This window comes from Pezoporus occidentalis, unplaced genomic scaffold, assembly GCF_034315485.1.
Source record: "Pezoporus occidentalis ecotype Australia unplaced genomic scaffold, CSIRO_AGI_Poc_V1 ctg57, whole genome shotgun sequence".
NCBI classification, from domain to species: domain Eukaryota; kingdom Metazoa; phylum Chordata; class Aves; order Psittaciformes; family Psittacidae; genus Pezoporus; species Pezoporus occidentalis.
Window position 1 is genome coordinate 4,128,736 of NW_026915910.1, and position 18,731 is coordinate 4,147,466.

Sequence of the window (18,731 nt, forward strand, 5' to 3'; positions counted from 1 at the left end):
GGGTCCAAGACTTGTTTTCAATAGCTTGGATAACCTACATGTTTCTCAGAATGCAAAGCTGCATTAGCCTCAAGCCAGAAAAAGGTTTTGAACGGTTGGTTGAGATGCTGGGTGGGTTTTGTCTGTGTATGAGAAGGAAAAGAGAGTTGTAACTGAAATTTTACAAAGTAAAAAAAGTCTCTGTACTAAATATTCCTTTCCAAAGTCAGACACTTTCACACTCCATCTAGTCCTCTTTCATAGCAACTTTTTTCTGCCTGCAGACTGGTAGAGGATAAAGTAGTAAATATGACAAGTTCTCAGTGCCCAGACATCCCTTTCTACCAGCCTCCACAGAGATAAAAATGGAGGGAGGGCTGGTGGAAACCACATCTAGGAATGACAGTGAAAAACCTGCCGCCCCAGAGATGGGAGGAGGAAGGCAGCTCTAGGTCACCTTTGTGGCTTCTTGTATTTACATCGCTCTGAGACCAAGCAGAGCTGCAGCGTGCCTCTGAGAGCTCCAAGTCTGGCTCGATTGCTCCAGCATCTCAGGGACAAAAATGAACTTCAGCTGTCTGGCAGCTTATCAACCTTGGAAAGAAATCCCCTCTTCCCCCATTGCAACAGCTTCCAGTAAAATTTGTCAGAAAATCTAAAGTGAGTGCTTATTTTTAACAAAGTAAAGTTGTCTGGTTTTCTTTTTTGTGAAAGATGAGGGCAAGGGCAGGATACTGCTGCAGTCAAACCAGAGGTCTGTAACATCTATGAAGAGATGTATAAATTAGATAAGAATTTATATTAGTTTTTTTCTGAATACAAATGAAAGTGTTCTAAAATAGTGCATTTTGTATATACAGTTAGTGTTATGGTAACAGTTATCTCTAGAGAAATAAAAGTGTAGTTAAACATTTGGGGTTTTTTACTAGCTAGGAATAATGTGGCAACACTCAATGAAACTATCTCACATACCTACAAGCACAAATACATGACCAAGAATAATTGCTGTTAAAGTCATTATGCCTTAATTCAAAAATCCCTGTGCTAACTCTGACTTTCTTCTTCTGGACAGATGCTCTTAAAAGCTTCTGGGAGGGACTTTCACTAAGGAATAAGTACTGTACTGAATTAATGTAATAAATTTCATTTAACACTGTGATCATTCACAGTGCATTTAGGATCTGTTGCAGAAAATACTGTCTGCCACACAGAAACAGATGGTGCCCAAATAGAGTTGAACTTCCCAGTAACAGGGAATGCCTTTGGTAAGACTGCTGTTTGTGAGGTGAGGAAATTCAAATTTCAAAAGCTGATAAAGGACTTCCCTCACATACATAGAGCCACCACTGTAGCAGAATAGTAATATAACCAATAGGAAAAAACCCTCTTTTCCCCTTACTTAGACACTGAAGCCAAAAGCTCCATGTATGCAGTCCTACTAGTTTGGGAAAGGTCACAGTTATTAATGGAATATGCCAGGGTAAGGTATTATATTCAAAACACGTTGAAGTGAGAACAGACTGAGAGAATAAACCCCAGACTTTGCACAGAGTCCCTGTTATATGATCCTTAGTTCAAAGAATGAAGTCCTGTTACTGTCAAGGTCTTGGTAGGCTGTGCTATCCTATTTGGCTATATGGTATAAGAATTGGACTCCATATTCTGAGAAGATACAGAAATCCCATCACTGCTTACCAAGATGCAAGGTTTTAATACCTTATGGATCCAAAGGGTCAATGGGCCTCCTAAAGTGCCCACCCCACAGCTTCCACAAGGTAATGCAATAATCTTCTGGGTGAAAATTTGCAGAGGTCCTTTGTTAGTATTTTCTGCTGAATTCTTCAAATCTGTAGGCAGAATTGAAGAGCATTACTGAATGCCTCTAATCAGCTTTTTGTTTAGGTAGTAAAGCCTACTAACAGAGGACACATTTTTGCCTGAAATCATTTATGATTTAAAATGCTTATGTCTGTTGTAGCCCTTTTTTGATGGCACTATTTAATAGCATCATTTTCTTCTTAGCATTAACTTTGCAACACATTTTGGGAGAAAAATCTTACCTAATTTACTAGTGCTCTATTGCAATAGAAATGTCACATACACATTTGAATGGATTTTCACCACTTGAATTACCCTACAGTGGATGCAGAATCAGGTCTGACATTAATATTCAGGGAAAGAAATAGAAAAACAAGCAAAAATTCGTCTCTCATCCACTGATTATTATTCTCATCCAACAGAAATGAGAAATAAGCTAAACATTCACATCTGCATTCAGCAGACCTCTTGAGAACATAAGATTTTCCCAAATTATTGATGATTTCAATGGTGGTCTCAAAATGCCCAACAGAAAAATCTGATGTTTTAATAACTTTTTGGAGATCAGTCTCATTTATGTCGTTTCAAATAATAATTAATTAAATATATATTTTTAAATATACCTCTGTGTGTATGTGTGTATAATGTCAGCAGGAAGTCCAGCAAGTAAGTTAGTCTGAAAAGTCAGACCTGAATACTTAAAATATCAAGATAAAATACTCTACATATTTCTTTAGTTATGGAACCACCCGTTACCTATTTCTTTATTCCGCATGCCTGAAGGAGGTAATGAAAGCAAGAAACTGCTTTTTTTGTTGTATTTTCTGGAAGCCAAGTAAAGTATTGCAGGAAGTTCAGCTCTGTGAGAAATTTGCAACTGCTTTCCTTTTTGATGTCCCTCCAGTGACAGGAAAGTCATTTGCCCCAGAGTGTGTATATAAATAAGAGAGAATAACCAAAAAAAAAAAAATTCTTTTTTTTTCTCTTCACAGTTCCTATGGAAAAGGGCATTAGTCAAAAGGAGTAAAGTATGCTGGATCGTGACTTGTATTCATTACAGCATCCTCAAAGGGAGCCTGAGTTCAAAACCATGTATTTTTAAATTAATAGGTAAGGGATCAATATTTTTGTTTGTCTTTCTCCAGGAATAGTGTTCTGGTTTCCGACTAAGAAAAAAATAAATCTCGTGTTTCTCGGTAAAAAAATCAAGAGTCTGTCACTTGTATATAAAGTTAGCCTTGGAAACTGAGCTAAAACCCTTATAATATAGCTCTGACCTCTATGGAGCCTTTAGCTTAAAAAAGGATCAAATTTTGGCAGTTCTGTTGTAGATGTACAAAGAAAATAGTGAACTTGACAAAGATGGGTTTTTTCATCTGAACACTGCAGTTAATTTCATTTTGATTTGCTTCTAGACTCAGGCTCTAGATCACTAACACTGCATATATGCTAACTCTCTCAGGGGCTCCCATGTAAAGAAAGCCAAATAATTCAGTTGCAGAATCATTTAGGCTGCAAGGGATCTCAGGAGATCATCTGGACCAGACCCCTTTTCAAAGAAGGAACAATTTTGAAGTTATATCAGATTGTTAAGGACTATGCCTCACATACCTGGTGCAATCAAAGGAATATAAGCATGGGCTTTGCAGGCTGGACTTGTAGAACTGGGATTTGCGTCCTCCCTTCCCCCCAGAATCCTGAAATAAAAATATAACTTACAACAAGTTAGTTGGGTTTTTTTGTTAGCCTTCTCCCTCCCTTCTTCAAGAGTACTGATCACAGGTCAAGATCCTGATGTGCAATGTACTGAATAAAAAGCCAAACAAAAAGTTCTCTCCATTTACACCACAGAACTTCAAATGACATTTCAGACTTCCCACGTTCATTACTTCCACCCAAGTTAAAAGAATTAATTCTAGCAGTATATCTACTCTATTGCCACTGTACCCACAGAGCAGGGCAATGGTTTAATTTTTTAGAATCACCCAGTTTTGAGATGAAAAAGCCTTGCTAGTTCAAGCTAGTCCATCCCCTTGTCAATACTGAATTGATGCTTATAAGATTCTTGAACTTTTTGCCTACTCAAATTTTAAATAATTCAACTATTGAGGCTGCCACTATTTCTCTTGGGAGAAAATTCCAGTCAAACAGACCTTGGGGTCTAGAATAGATATTTCTGTTTGTCTTTAGCTAAAATATTCTTTTACTCAGCTTTGTAATTTTATTTTCCTTGAGACTCCTCTGTTCTTGTGAGACCTGGATTACAGTGTCCAGCTCTTAGACTCCCAACAGAAGAAGTACATGGACCTGTTGAAGCAAGTGCAGAGGCCATGAAAATGCTCTTTTTTTTTTTTTTCCTAAAAGAGAACTAATAAGGGCTGAACTCCTAAAGGTTTTTAGGCACCCAATTTCCATTGATTTTAACATGCTGTAGCATCACCCTAAGTGCTTTTTGAAGCAAAGTCACTAGCCCAAAGTCTTAGAAGGACAACATGGCTAAAATGAGAATTTAGCACAGTTATTTTCATCTGCATCAAATAGTATAAGTATAAACCTGTCCTCACACTTTTTTCATCAATAGCGACAGAAACTCATATTATTTCTCATTCCCTACAAGTCAGAAGCTATTTCCCCAGAATGCTGATGAACATAAGCCTCAGGTGCCTTAGTGCTCTTGTGTCTGTCAGGAGCAGTCTGTGGAAGTCACATGTTTGAGAAGAACACAGCGACTCAGGCTCACCTAACACTGTACAGATTAGGCATGCATTGTGGAATAATAGTTGAAGCTTGCTGTCATATGTAGGCCATTTCTCTTGTAGCTGAACTATCTTCTGCAGGCTGTAACTCAGGAAGGCTGTGCTTCTGGGTGAAAAAATAATATATAGTACATGGCTGTTGGTTAAATTATTAACTTGCAAACCTTAGAGAGAAGCTAATTTATACAAAAAGTCCAAGCAGATAAAGATATACTGGATCATTATGACAATGAAAATAGTGTAAGAATACAAGAATGAGAAATACATTACAAGGTGTAACATATGCTTTATTTTTGCTTGATTGCTTAAACGAGGTAGCAGTGGGAGACCACTATCCTATGACAAGGTTCTGCTCCATTGACTTTATAAACCAAAACAGAATTACCCCTAACTAATTCGAAGACAAAATTGGTGTACAGCAACTGTATAGATACTGCTCAGTGGAGGATATTAATCCTTGCACCCAGGTTGCCTGTAACTAGGAAAACACTGCAACAATATATTGTGTGAATTTATGAATGCAATTACACATTCTTCTCATTCTAATGTCTCTGGTACCCAAAACCAGTGTAACAAAGTTTTTTCTTTTTCTCCTCTTTGTTTGCATCACTGTCACACTTTAAGATCCCATTCTTGATAGGGACATATTTATGTAAACAGCTTTGCATCCATGTGGGTGGGCAGATTCTATATGTCTTCAAAAACCACTCCAGAGCTTACTCAGGAAAGCAGCAGCTGTGATTTGACTTGCACGTGAGGTATGAACAGCAGTTGGAGTGCAGTGGAAGCAAAGACCCCTCTGGCAGGCAGGGAATAGTTCAAAGCACCTCGAATTTAAGGCAGAATCTCAGCTAGGAAACTGATGCTGCCAGAGCCTGCTCTCATGTTTATTAACAACTTTTATCTTTCAAAATAGAGTGGTCTCATCCTACTGCCCCTCAGGAATAGTGCTGAGACCAACCACAGTACTCAGTATTTGGAGGGGTTGAGTACTAGCTGGTCCATATCAAAAAATGCCAGGGATTACTCTAATTATTTTTTCCTATAAACAGTTAATTTTGGCATCTGAGACCATTTTCCTGATACTGTTCAATTTACAAGCAAAGGTGCAACCTGCAGGCATTAGCCCCAAGGCTGATGCAACATGGTGATGATATAATGTGAAAAGTACCTTGCTGTGCTATCCAGAACACACACTTGTCACCAGGAAATTCAGTGTGAGAAGGGTTTTTCAAAGGCTTTTTTGGAAAAATCCCCTCTTAACATATATGGAAAACAGGAGCTGAAGATTACAACAAGATAAAACTGGCTAAAATATCAAGCATTATTCAGAATAAAGGCACTTAGATTAGAGCGCCAGGTTAGAGGGACATCTTAGAGACAGAAAGGCAAATGAGGCTGCACAATAGAAAAATGCTTTGAATAAGAGGTTGGAGGTTGTACGAGTTTAAATATAGTCTTTTACATTACTAGTCAGAAATCACGGATCCATTGTCTTCTCTTGAGACAAACTGGAACTCTTACAGGCCTGTGTTCATCATCTTCTTTCTTTTCTGCTTTCTCTGCCCAGTTACTATTTTTTTGACGAGATACGGGTTATATCATGGCTGAAAAGCAAAAGCAATAATAAGAATTCATTTTGCAGCAAATCAACTTTCAAGGCAAGAAGCTTTCTGGAAATGAGATCTGACCTTAGGCTTTGATCCTGCAAAAAAGTGCGTGTACAAGCTTAAATATTTGCTCATATATGCCCTGTGAATTCAATGGGATTTTTCACATGATGGGAAATACAGAAGAGTGTGAAAGTTTTATTTTTTACTTCAGTGGAAATAGGCCATGGCAAAATGTATTTAACATTCATGAAGTAAGTTAAATAGATCTGTGATGTAGGAAAGTTTTATTTGAGATACCTCATTCTTTACACAACCAGTCATTTTATTTGTGTTTTTAACATCTGTAGCACAGTAAGAGATGCTCGCTGGTGTATTAGAAGAGATTGCTTTTATTTTTGTTCCTTGTATTATTTGGAGAAGAGAGAGTACATTCGTGGTGGCCCCTCTGAAGCAGTTGATGTGTTGGACTCTATATGTAGTGTTTGTTGATTATATGTATCACCAACATGAAGGGACCTAACAATGTGAAATGCAGTTTATGATGTTAGACTTAAAAATCAATTTTACAAGAAAGTTCTGCTCCTTCTCCTGCCTCTGATGGGTCAGTACAGAGCTAGGCTGGTTCCCTGCTACATCTCCATCACATACAGAGCCCTGGCGGTTAACTTGGTGATGGAGTACACACTTGAGAGACGTCTAGTAATGTACACTTCAAATAAATCATCACAGGAATGAACGTTAAGGGCTAAAGAAAATTAAAACTTTCTTTTTTTTTAAAAAAAGAAACAATACAGCACTATATATGTAAGTTGTCTGTCTGAAAGGTGTACCAAAATCCATGTTTTCTTTTAAAGTGTTCTGACAAGGAAAAAGAGGAGAGAAGGATTCATTTGTATGCATGTCAATGTGAAAGTATGAACATTGACACAGAGGAGGGCTTTTTGGCTGTTTTTAAAGAAATGGGTGTATCTGAAGATACAAATGCACCCTTGTCTGCTTTGGTGTTTACACCTGATTCAAATGTATACAAACACATAATAGACAGGCCATTACATATTTTTGCATGTATATGTATTTATGCATGTGCACACAGACACACAAGTGTGTGTTTGACAGATCTAAGGAAAAATAACACTTCAGATCATTGACTCATCCAGTGTTGCTCCCTCTTTTGACGAGAGATTTCCTTTTGCTGTTTCTGGTCTTTTCTCAGTAGAAAACACACTGCTACACAAAAGTGGAAAAACAACAGATTTTGTGTTTACCCCTTTTACACTATGTCCACTGTTAGGCTACCTTATTTAGAATAGTTATAAACTGATTAGTTGCATTTTCCTGCACCTCTGGGAGATCAGATGAACTAAACAAGGCTGGTTTTAATATAAAGGTCATCCAATGGACATATTCAGGTTAGATTTGGTTCTCCACTTTTTATACAATATTGGAAAAAACAACTGAATAATGATGCTAGGATCTCTCTTGATTCTTGCATTTGGAACTTAAATCCAGAATCCCAAGTGGTCTAACTCACAGACAGAATTTCCATTTTGACTGTTACAATCTTGCTGATGATGTTTTCCCATTTAAAATTAGCTGCTGATCCCAAAAAAGATTTTGTTCTCTATCCAATGGCTGTCTGGGGTAAACTTTATGTGTATTTGAGAGACCCAGGTATGAAGATGTTTTGCTTTGGTTCAGCAAAACCTCTGAACTATAAAATTGCAGACAAACTTGTAGAATCTCAAAACCTGCCTTTTTTTCCCCCAGTGTCACTCAAGATAATGCATGAGCTGATGACTCCATCTTTCATTCAGCCAGACAGTACAAAACATAGAAATAGCATCCCTTATTCCAAATGAGGCATCCAGTCTTGAGCCCTAAGGTGGTGTCTTCCCTGGACTGGCTGCATTCCTGACCCTTCCACAGATTCTTCCATGAACCTGAAGGAGCTCATCTGGTTGTCTGGACCGTGGTGAAACTTTATGTTGGAGGCAGAAAGCTTTTCTGTAATCCTGAATTTCTGAACACATGGAGGTAGATAAAGTTAGTGACCCAAGAAGCTTACATAAGGGCAAGACAATTGGACATATATATAAATTATGAGTTAACAGTCACGGAGAACAGGTAGATTTATGGAGATTTAAATGAGTTTTAGCCAAACTGAATTGTATGCACAATCCATGACCAGCAAAAAAGCAGATGGAAGTACTGTCTGAGTATTGTCACATCATCAGAATAACATCTCACTGCAGAATACTGGGAAAAGGAAGTCCTGTCTAGAGTTTTACCATACAGTTTTATTTGATTTTACTCAGAGGTATTAAAAAACATTGCAAATATGATGAGATCCACTGGGACATCAATGCTTTGAAAGAATTTGTATTTCCAGGTGGCTCTGCTTCCAAAGCCTTGCAGTACACACACACACATATACATACAGTTGCAATATACATACAGATGTATAAGAAAGAGATGAAACTTTTGTGATTTCGATTTACCGGTTCAATAGACAGACTTCAAAGGAATGTTCTGACATTTCTAGTCACAATCCTAAACTATGCTTGTAAAGAATTGTTAACTGTTGTATGCTGGCTTAATTCCAAGTTATATTCAGCTTACCTAAAAATGTACTTTCAGGTGAAAAGGTTATCCTTCATTCCCTCTCCAGAGACCCAAGGCACATGCTGAAAGTGGAGTGGCTGCAGTGCTCTACCTCAGAAGTGGCTGCATTTCAGAGGTGAGGGAATAATCTCATTTGTTCAACTTCTGCCAGTAGATGCACACTCATGGGGGAATCAAACTTTAAAAATGCAGGCTGGCAAATGATTTGGGACTTTCTAGAGTAGAAAGCAGAGTTTAAAGTAAAAAGCAAGGAAGGCAAGGAAATGGGGAAAATGAGGAATCAATAAAAAGTGAATAAAGATAGAAAAGAACAGAGGGGAAAAGTAGGAATTCAGAGCACAGGAATGACATGAGATTTTTCTAGCTGAGCTCTAGGGGAAAGCTGAAACATGGAGAAGCTTCTACTGAAGTCCACAAAATTGCATCCAGTTACTGGTGGCTCAGACTTGGTCTGAGACATTGGCAAAACAAAAGCAATTTAGCCATAATGGAATGAGCCTTCCCATTGTGAAAAACTTGCCTGAATATTGCAGCATATGGCAGAGCAGTAAAGGGTAAAGCAAAAGTTTAGCCCTTAGTCTTGCTGCTCTACAGATAGGGAAATGAAGGCAGAGTGTGTACAGATTTAACTGTAATTTCTTATGAAACTAAGAGCCAAGCCTATTTCTGATTTCCTCACCCTCAACAGAAATGACTGATAGATGAACAAAAGCTGCTGCACCAAGTTCCAGTTGCATTGAGGATGTTCTTTCAGCACAGGATTATTCATAAACCCCAATGGATTTGAAAGAACAGGTAAAATTGATTTAACATAAGAAAGCCATATTTTCTTTTAGCCAGACACCCATCAAACATTAAATATACAATGCAGAGGTACAGCAGTCTTGAGCCAAAGCATACTGTATTCTCTTAAGAGACCTAACCGGTCTTTCAAATGTACAAAGTGCATCATCTATCTGTTTAGGAGGCTGCCGTGCTTTATTAGGGAATCAGATCAGCTACATGATGGTGTGAGTCAGGCAGAATTGTTCCTCCCTGGACACTGAACTGTCAGTATACACTAAATCTCTGCAATACAAGTTCATGTATAAAGGCAGTTTCTAGAAATGCTCCAGAAGTCCTTGCACCCAGAACTTACGCACAAAAAGGAAGCATCATCAAAAAAGAGAGATGTGTGTGGGACTGAGGGGACATCTCCAGGCTGCAAAAGGGGCTAAAGTAAATTTAATTGCATCTTTTTGCCTATTGAAGCCATGATTGATGAAGGATGTGGACCACCCCCCTGGCTCTATAGGCGCATACACACACCATGGTGTTCTGGCCCTCAGTACCACAGTGCATAGTACATCCACCAGAACAGAATTAAGACCAGCCACTGCTCATTAAAAATGTGTAGGGTGATTTCTCCTCACAAACATCTAACATGAATTGATTTCAGAACAGAAGAGATTTGGGGGAGAGTCTCATCACCTTCCCTTGTACTCTAACCACAGCGCCCTGCCTGTCCACTGCCTCCCTACTTTCCTGCCCTGTTTTCCCTCTGTTCCCTCCTCGCTCATCACCGCCGGGCAAAAGGTGCTAGCGTCCTCAGCAGCAGGTCAGCAGCAGCAATGAGCAGAGGCGGCTGCACAGTGAGCCACACGGGTGCCCCATCTCCTCATTGTCATTCTGCCCGTGTCCCCCCATTCCCTCTCCTTTCCAAAGGTCAGCCCGAGGTCTGCGCGGGAGCGCTAATGGGCGACCAGCGCTCGCCAGCGACTCCTGCCACTGCGTAGCACTTAGTCCCTGCACATCAAGGCACACCCACGCTCTCCTTGCTCCCTTACCCTCCCTTCTTTTCTCTCTGCCTTGCAAATGACTCTGAGGAGCAGAGGCTGGTGGATGATTTAGATCGGGGGGGACGAAAATGGGGGAGGGAAGGGGGAAAGCACTCAATTTTTTTGTTTTATTTTTTTATTTTTTTCTGAACTGGGCTCCCAGAGAGCACTCAGGGCTGCCACGCAGTGCACAACGCCTACCTGCTCAACTGCAGGGAAACAAGCTTCTGAAGGCTTTAATGGGATTTTGCCCGAGGCTGTTTTATTAAGATGTCGGCTTTTTCTGCTGCCTCTGCAGCTGACACCATTCACTGTCAGCTGCCCCCCTTCCCCCGTCCCCTCCTCCCGTCCCCGTCCCCCCAACAATGCACCAAATTACTCGCTTCATTTAGTGCTCATGGCTCAGCACAGGCAAATAAGAGGAAAGAGTTCGACTTGACCAGATGAGTCTCAGCGAGGGGAGGTGAAAAGACACTGCTGCTTAACTGGGGGGAGGGCGGGGAGTTCAAGCAGAAAAGGGAAAAGATCAATACCGCTGGGGCTTACTCCCACTCTATTAGAAAGAATCATATTTCATATTAACATAGCCAATTTAGAAGCCACGTTTACATTCCTAATTTGCAACCTGGCTTTAAAAGCTCATTTGTAATGCATTGTATAATTATTGATGCCTTATACATGAATATACCACAGAGTGTCAGGTTGGGGAGGGGAAGAAATGGCGTCTGGTTTCAATAAACAAACTAGTTACAAGTTTTAATGAATGTTACCCAGTAATAAATAACTTTTTTTCTCCTATCTCAGAGGGAAGAGAAGAAAAAAAAAAAGGAGCGGAGCTGGACGGGCTAATTAGAGGTTGTGTATTTCAGTAGCAAGAGTAAATGAGATACGGCACAGCAGTGGAAAATGTACTGTGTAATGCCCCTTTCTCTCTTGTTGTGCATGAGTGGTAGTGGCAGACCGAAGGATGGTTTCATATCTAGAACAGAGCACACTGAGGAAATCCTGTCTGGAAGGCAAGGCATGCTTTGCAAGTGTCGGAAATCATTATCTTTGATGTTTCTTATTAAATTCTCCAGGTTACAATGTAAGCTTAAGGTGAGCCGAGAGGAGAGGAATGGACAAAAAAAGGGATGGCAGGTGAGTCTCAGTGTACACATGCTCACTTACCTCTTACTAGGTTACTTTTTCTGTTGAAGTGCACTCAAAATTATTACTAGCATGGGATAAAATTATCTCAGTTGTATATGGAAAGAAGGAAGGTTTCCTAAAGTTGACAAAATCACTCATCTAGACTGAGGATGGAGGAGATGGGCTTGTTGCCTCTGCTAAGGGCAGGGATAAAAGGAGAAGACTGGGTAATTCAAGCTGTTTTGACCCTCAATGTAAAAAGCAAAGTGACAAGACACAGAAGCCCTTAAGAGACCCCCATGTTTAACCTGCTCTTGTGTGAGTCCCACTTTTTGCCTCTGGTCTTGGCAACGAAATAAATCACCTTGATGAATTTTCTGAATTTCACAGGTATTTAATCTGTTTGAGAGGAAGTTTCTCACCAGAACACTTTAGTGAGCTCTCGCCAGATGACAATATTTGAAATGTCTTGAGTTATTGTCAAGGTTTTTGAATTGGGAACTGGGAACAGAATGACTGTGCTTTACCACAGCTGAAAAGCCAACACCATTTTTTATGGGTTCTGAATTTTGCAAATGGTGATATCTTTTTACTTCTCCACTTCTTTCATCTGTCAGAGCTAATGCTTTCAGATTTGAGTTGTTCAGGTTTTTTCTGCAGCCTTCCCACAAAGAGTTTTGCTGCTTAGCACAGGACTTCAGTGACAGTATAGACTAACATAGATTGGATATCATTATTGTCTGTTTAGACAGATGTACTTTAGTCGTATGACACATAAAATATGATATCCAAGCAGTACAGGTGGGAAACTAAAACAGAGGCAGGTAAATAGAAAAATTAGCCAAATATTAAAAGATCTTTTTAGAAGATATGGAAGAAAAAAAAAAAGCTGCTTCAGCTCCTTCTATTCTGCCATTGCAATTCCCAAATCCGCTCTCCATTCAGAGCTATTTCTTGTTATTATCAATTCAATTTATCTCTATGCAGCTTAGAAGACTGCCGGGGGCTGTCAACATGTATCTAGTGCATCTTCCTCATGTAGCATCAATGCGAGTAGGTCAGAATACATGTCTCCCTTTCATGAAATAGTGTGCATTTTAGTCACCCTAGATATGAAATTGCTCAAACATGCACTGTGGTACAGGGATATTATGCTGATAAAGTAAAAAAGTTTAATGCTTCCAAATGTCCTGTATCTCTCTCAAATGCTATCAGACAAAGCTGATGGAAAGGAGGCAGTGCAGGTGGTGTTCATTGTGAGATTTCTGAAGTGAGTACACTGTTCACTTTGTCTGCAACCCCAACTAATTTTCTATTTATTGTAAAGCATGAGGAAAATTATCTAAATCCAGATTTTGGTAATCTTCTAACCACTTTCCAAACAAACGGAGGTGTATTCTCTCACCTGTGTTTCAAAACTTTCGTATAAAACAAAGGTAGGGGATAGTTCCTCCAGCGTTGTAGTGGTTATCAGCAGAATACTAGCATGTTGTGCCATGCTCCTTTACTTTTATATCACTGATGTATATCTAAAAGAGGTGTGCATAGGTGGCTAGACTGTACTGAAGAAGACAAATTACATAGAAAAGCATTCTGAAAACATGAGAAATTACACCCCAAAGGTGGGATTTGGTATAGCCATTGATGTCTTGAGGGTTTTCTAGACTCTCTTTCCTATAAAAGAGAGAAATTGGCTTTTTCAGGTTGCTATTCATCTTATCCAGAATACATCATATGAATCCAGTCTTAGAGCTTATTCTTTTTGCCTTTATAAAGGAAAGATTTTATAAAAATATAATTTCTTAGAAGCTGAAAATTATCATATACATCTCTAATATAAGATCACATGAATCCTACCTTTAGGGTTTAGGAAATGTCAGACTGAAAGGAAGATACACCAGCTCAGTGGTGGTAGTGAAATGCTTTGTTGCTTTCTCTTTCCTGGAGTATCTCTTCCTCTGGGATTAAGTTGAAACCAAAAGCTACCAAGCTTTTCCAAGTATCTTTGGAGTGTTTATACATATCACCACTTGAATCAGTGCCATCACTTTCAACTCTCTTTATCTTATAATAATTAGGCAATCAGGACACAGGATGGAGAGTTAACTTTTATTTGCACTCAAATTCAAATTTTCTCACACATTTTTTTGAATGTAATCAACTTTTTAAAATAATCTAATGCCACTGGACTCAAAGTGGATGTTGGTTAATGATAGCAATGGGAATAGGACTGGGACTCACAGTAAACAAAAAATTAAATATTTGTCTGTGGAGATGTGTGATGTGTCTTGTTTTTATGTTCTGCTACAACTTCATCCTGCTGCCTAACAGTAAATACTCTGTGTATGCTTGTGCCAATGTTATAAAGAAAAATTAAGAAGATTTTTGAGCTGGTTGAGTAATCCAGTGTGAACAATGCATTCACACAAATTTGTCTCATTTTCTTTTCAGAAAGTACCAGTGAAAACAAACTTCTGTCAAGTATATTGAGTGTTAAAAAAATAACAAAAAATCTAATTTCCCATAAGTTCACATACATTTATTACAAAGGGTTACTCATGCAATATTCTAAACTTGCTAAGTGGCAGATCCTCCCTGTGACACTGTGGAATGAATGCAGGAATGAAAAGAATATTTATTAGTTCCACAACCTCAAATTTAAGTATGTAGTTTAGGTTAATCATTAAAGTCTCTTATGTAATCAATGGAGAGAGATAGGCACTCCAGGCAACTTAATCATATAGGTTTCCCAGAATACATGAGTTCTCTTTTGGAAATATTATGATGAGGTGTAGCTTGGATGAATAACATAGACTAGATGTCTAATCTTTAGATGACTAACTTTCCAAAAGAAAAGATGTCAGCAAGGATTCAGGCTTGCCATTGTTATCCCTTTACCTAGCTGTCAGACACACACCTGGCCTTTCCCAGGGTAGAGGTGTTGACTATGTAGACAATTTGGACAGTTTAAAAAGATGGGGTTTGACTGTAATATCCACCAAGTTTAACTGCTTCCACCTAAGGAACACAGGTTTGACTGCTTTGGGGATTAGAAAAATTATAATAATGTTTGTGTAAGGTTGATTGTCTAAATGAGTTTCCTTGGGGTTCTGCTGTGCCTTATTAAGAACAAGAGAGTAACACACATTGTGCAAAATGCCTCCTCTATGCTAGAGCAATGTGGGCATCACAAAATCATTCTGCTATAAACATTGTGCTATACTGAGAAATCATATACTCCAGAGGAACATGTGTATATATGTCTTCTTACTATCTAAAAATGCAGATAAAATAAATAGGCATACATGCATATAAAGACACATAAATATGTATATTATTCACATATACAAAGGTAGTTGTTCAGTATCTTTTACAGTTATAAAAGAACAGGTTTGCCTTCAGGTATTTCAAGTTAATGATATGAAGCACCTCAGCCACACTATAACTGTTAAGCTGAATTTTGTTTTGCATTTTGATTATAAATTAGAAGAACGGTGCATTAACTCTGTTTTGAGGATAAGATTAAAACAGGCCTTGTTTATTAAGCTGCTACTGTGGTGATATTTGCAGCATACATTACATTTATAATTGGCTTATTAAGACTTAGGCACTGCAAATTACAGTGATAGAACCCACAGGCTAAAAAAATCATCAAAATATATAATGGCAATTTACGAAGGTTTGTATCCACAAATGGGAATTTTTATCTGGTGTTCTCTTGTTCTAATGTTTTACTCACATCTTTTGCAATATTCAAATATGTAGCTTGAATGCTGCAAAGAGATATTGAAAAGGAATCACAACAGAGGCTCAGAAAATGTATTGGGTGATAACCCCAAAAAGAGCCTATGTATAGCAACATAAGATAATTTGTTAGGTAACCTTTTCTTCAAACTTAAAGGAAAGGTAGAGGAGTCAACTGTGTCATCTTCTACTCTAGGCTGTGGATAATATAGACTAATTCCTCACACCTTGTCTTCATAAACGTGTATCACTATCTTTCTATCTACGTTATTAAAACTGTGGAGATTAATGCACTAAAGATTGCAACAAATTTTGAAATAGAGGCCATAAAAATAGCTGAGCTGCTAATGAGAGCTAATGAGCTGCTAATGACTGCCATAAAAGTTTTTATTCTCCTAACATGGAGGCTCCCACAAATAAGCAAACAAGGAGTGTGATGATAAATTCCAATTTGTCCAAGCTTCAGCTTGAATTCTTTTGAACATTTTGGGGGGAATACAATTACACAAACATTTTCTGGCTTGGTGACATGTACAAAGTAGATCAGAGATGAGCTTGAGGAGGTACAAGGTAAATGGAGCAAGAGAAAACACAGTGCAAAGCTGTGAATGACAGCCTCAAAGTTAGGTTTTATCTGGTGTAAGCAATTCAGGAGGTTCCTCGACTGTGTGGAAGACAACTTCTTAGAAGTAATAGAAGAGCTGACAAGGAGAGGTGCCATGGTTGACCTTGTGCTCACCAACAGGGAGGGGCTGGTGGGGAATGTGATGTTCCAAGGAAGCCTTGGCTGCAGTGATGACGACATGGTGGAGTTCAAGATCCTCAGGGCAGTAAGAAGAACGTGCAGCAAGCTCACTGCCCTGCGCTTCAAGAGAGCAGACTTTAGCCTTTTCAGGTGCCTGCTCAATAAGGTTCCATGGGATAGCACCTTGTCCAAATACAGCCAGCCATATTGCTACAGTATAGACACTGAAATTTAGCTTCCTCAATATGGAGCTGAATGCCACTTTATCAGGGCAAATGATTAATGCTTAGCTGGAAAGAGGATGAGTTGCATGCTACAGACCATGTCTAGTACAAAACTCAGAACTGAGTTGGGAACTAAACTGCTGTCACAATGCTACAAATGTGTTCATGTCTCTTACAACAGCAGTTCAGGCACTGAGATTTAAAAATACACAGTGTCTTAGGCAGCAAGTTCCAAATGCTCCAGACACAGGTGCATTTAGATTGAGGTTTTCAAAGCCATCTAAGTTGGCTTGTCATGAAACTACACATTCCTGGTTCTCACTTCCCCCTATGTTTTGAAAACTTCCATTTTTTTTCCCCAACTCAGAAAATGATCAGAAAAAAATACTGGAAAACTTTCAGTAAGCTTCTTCCACTGTAGGTTTATGTGTAAGTTCTATCACAGAAATGTATCATGCTTTGAAATTTGACAGAGATATGACAAGACTTAGGTATTCTGGGCCTCTCAGGGCCAAGAACATATTCTGAAATTATGTGACATTCACTTCACTGAGATATTTACTGAATGTCACTGAATGTGGCAAGTCAAGTAGCAAAATGCTGAGATAGATGTAGATCAAATGCATAGGTAAATACATTTTAGTTCTGTTGGATAATGGTTAACTTTTCACTCCATATCCTCCTTCTGAGTAAAAAGAAAACAGTAAACCAGCAAAACCTTTACTGTAAGCAAAATCAATAAAGGTAGAATGAACATATCAAATATATACATTAGAAAATAAATAAAAGTGGCCAAGGCCAGCTCTAGAGTGAAGGACTCAGTTACACAAAAACTGTAGCTGGCTCTAAAGGACAGATGAAATCTTGGAGTACTACTTCCTTACTGATATCTCACTGAATAGGACACATTGCCCCAGCAGCTGGTCCCTGCCTGCTGCCTGCCCAGTGAAAGCAGGCTCCTGGCTGCTGGTGCTACTGTGGCACGCACTGCAAAGTTGAGGTATGCAGAGCATCTGTTTCTGCAGAACACTGCATACAATCCCAGCCAGCAGTTATTCTCATGGTCCTTACTTCCATTGCACTAAAGAAACCAAAGACTTGGGACTTTGTTCCAGACAAATAATTTTGCTTACTTTTTTAGGGCACTAAAATTCAGTTTTTGCAGTGTTGGAAACCGATAACATGAAGTCTGTCCTCTTTACTTTTAACACTGAGAGACATGCCTGCTTGCTCTCTAGGGCTGTCATTTATTGCTCCCTAAAACAACGCCTGGACCACAATGAATCACAGCCTAGAAGTTCCTTTTCCCTTCCATTACAAAGAAAATGTGCCATATCTAAGGTGCTGAAGAGCTCCAATAGTAAAGACCACCTCTTCCATTTTACTTACATTAAATTTATTGCCAGTGTATTTGCATAAGTAAGTTTGGAACCAATGAGCACTTTAATGACCTACCAAAAAATGTCTTCTTTTAGCTTTTTTGCTTATGTATATATGAAAAAAAGGTCATCATCACAGCCTCTGGGGTTCAGCCAAGTATGAGGAGCTGAGTCATAGCAGTGTCCCACAGGAACCCTGCAAACAATTTGGGTTTTAGATTCTCTATCGATGCTTCTAAAGAGGCACATCCCCTATTGTCCAGCTTTCTCCATCCTCTTGTTATATTTCATATTTAGACACTTGGTCTAATGGAAATAAGGTAGATGAAGCAGGATTCTTTCTAACAGTATGGAAATGTTAATTAACATCTTTCTCCTGCAGACACAGAACTAGTTATTCACAGCACATTGTTCAGCTTCATAAAATATGTTCAGAACTGATGCATACATGTGGTCTAATTAAATTATAAATAGGGGGGAAGCTCATCAGTATGGTTTGGTAATATATGGTAAAAGCATTGTCATTACACCTGACAGTGAGTCGATTGGATCACATACAGATTCTTTTCTTATCATTTATTTTCTGAGCTTAAAGAGTAATTGAGGAACTTTTTTCAGACTCTATTTTGCAACACTTTGATGCATGCATATTGCTTTTATTCTGAGATTCTCATCTAGTTTAAGATGTCCCTGCTCATTGCAGGGGGGATGAACTAGATGACCTTTGAAGGTCCTTTCCAACCCAAACTATTCTGTGATTCTATGATATACATGACTCCGTGCAGTTTGGAGACCAAGAGACTGTGTGTTGTGGTTTAAGCCCAGCCAGTAACTCAGAACCACGTAGCTGCTAGCTCACTCCTCCCCCTTCCTCCCCCCAACTCCTGGAGGGATGGGGAGGAG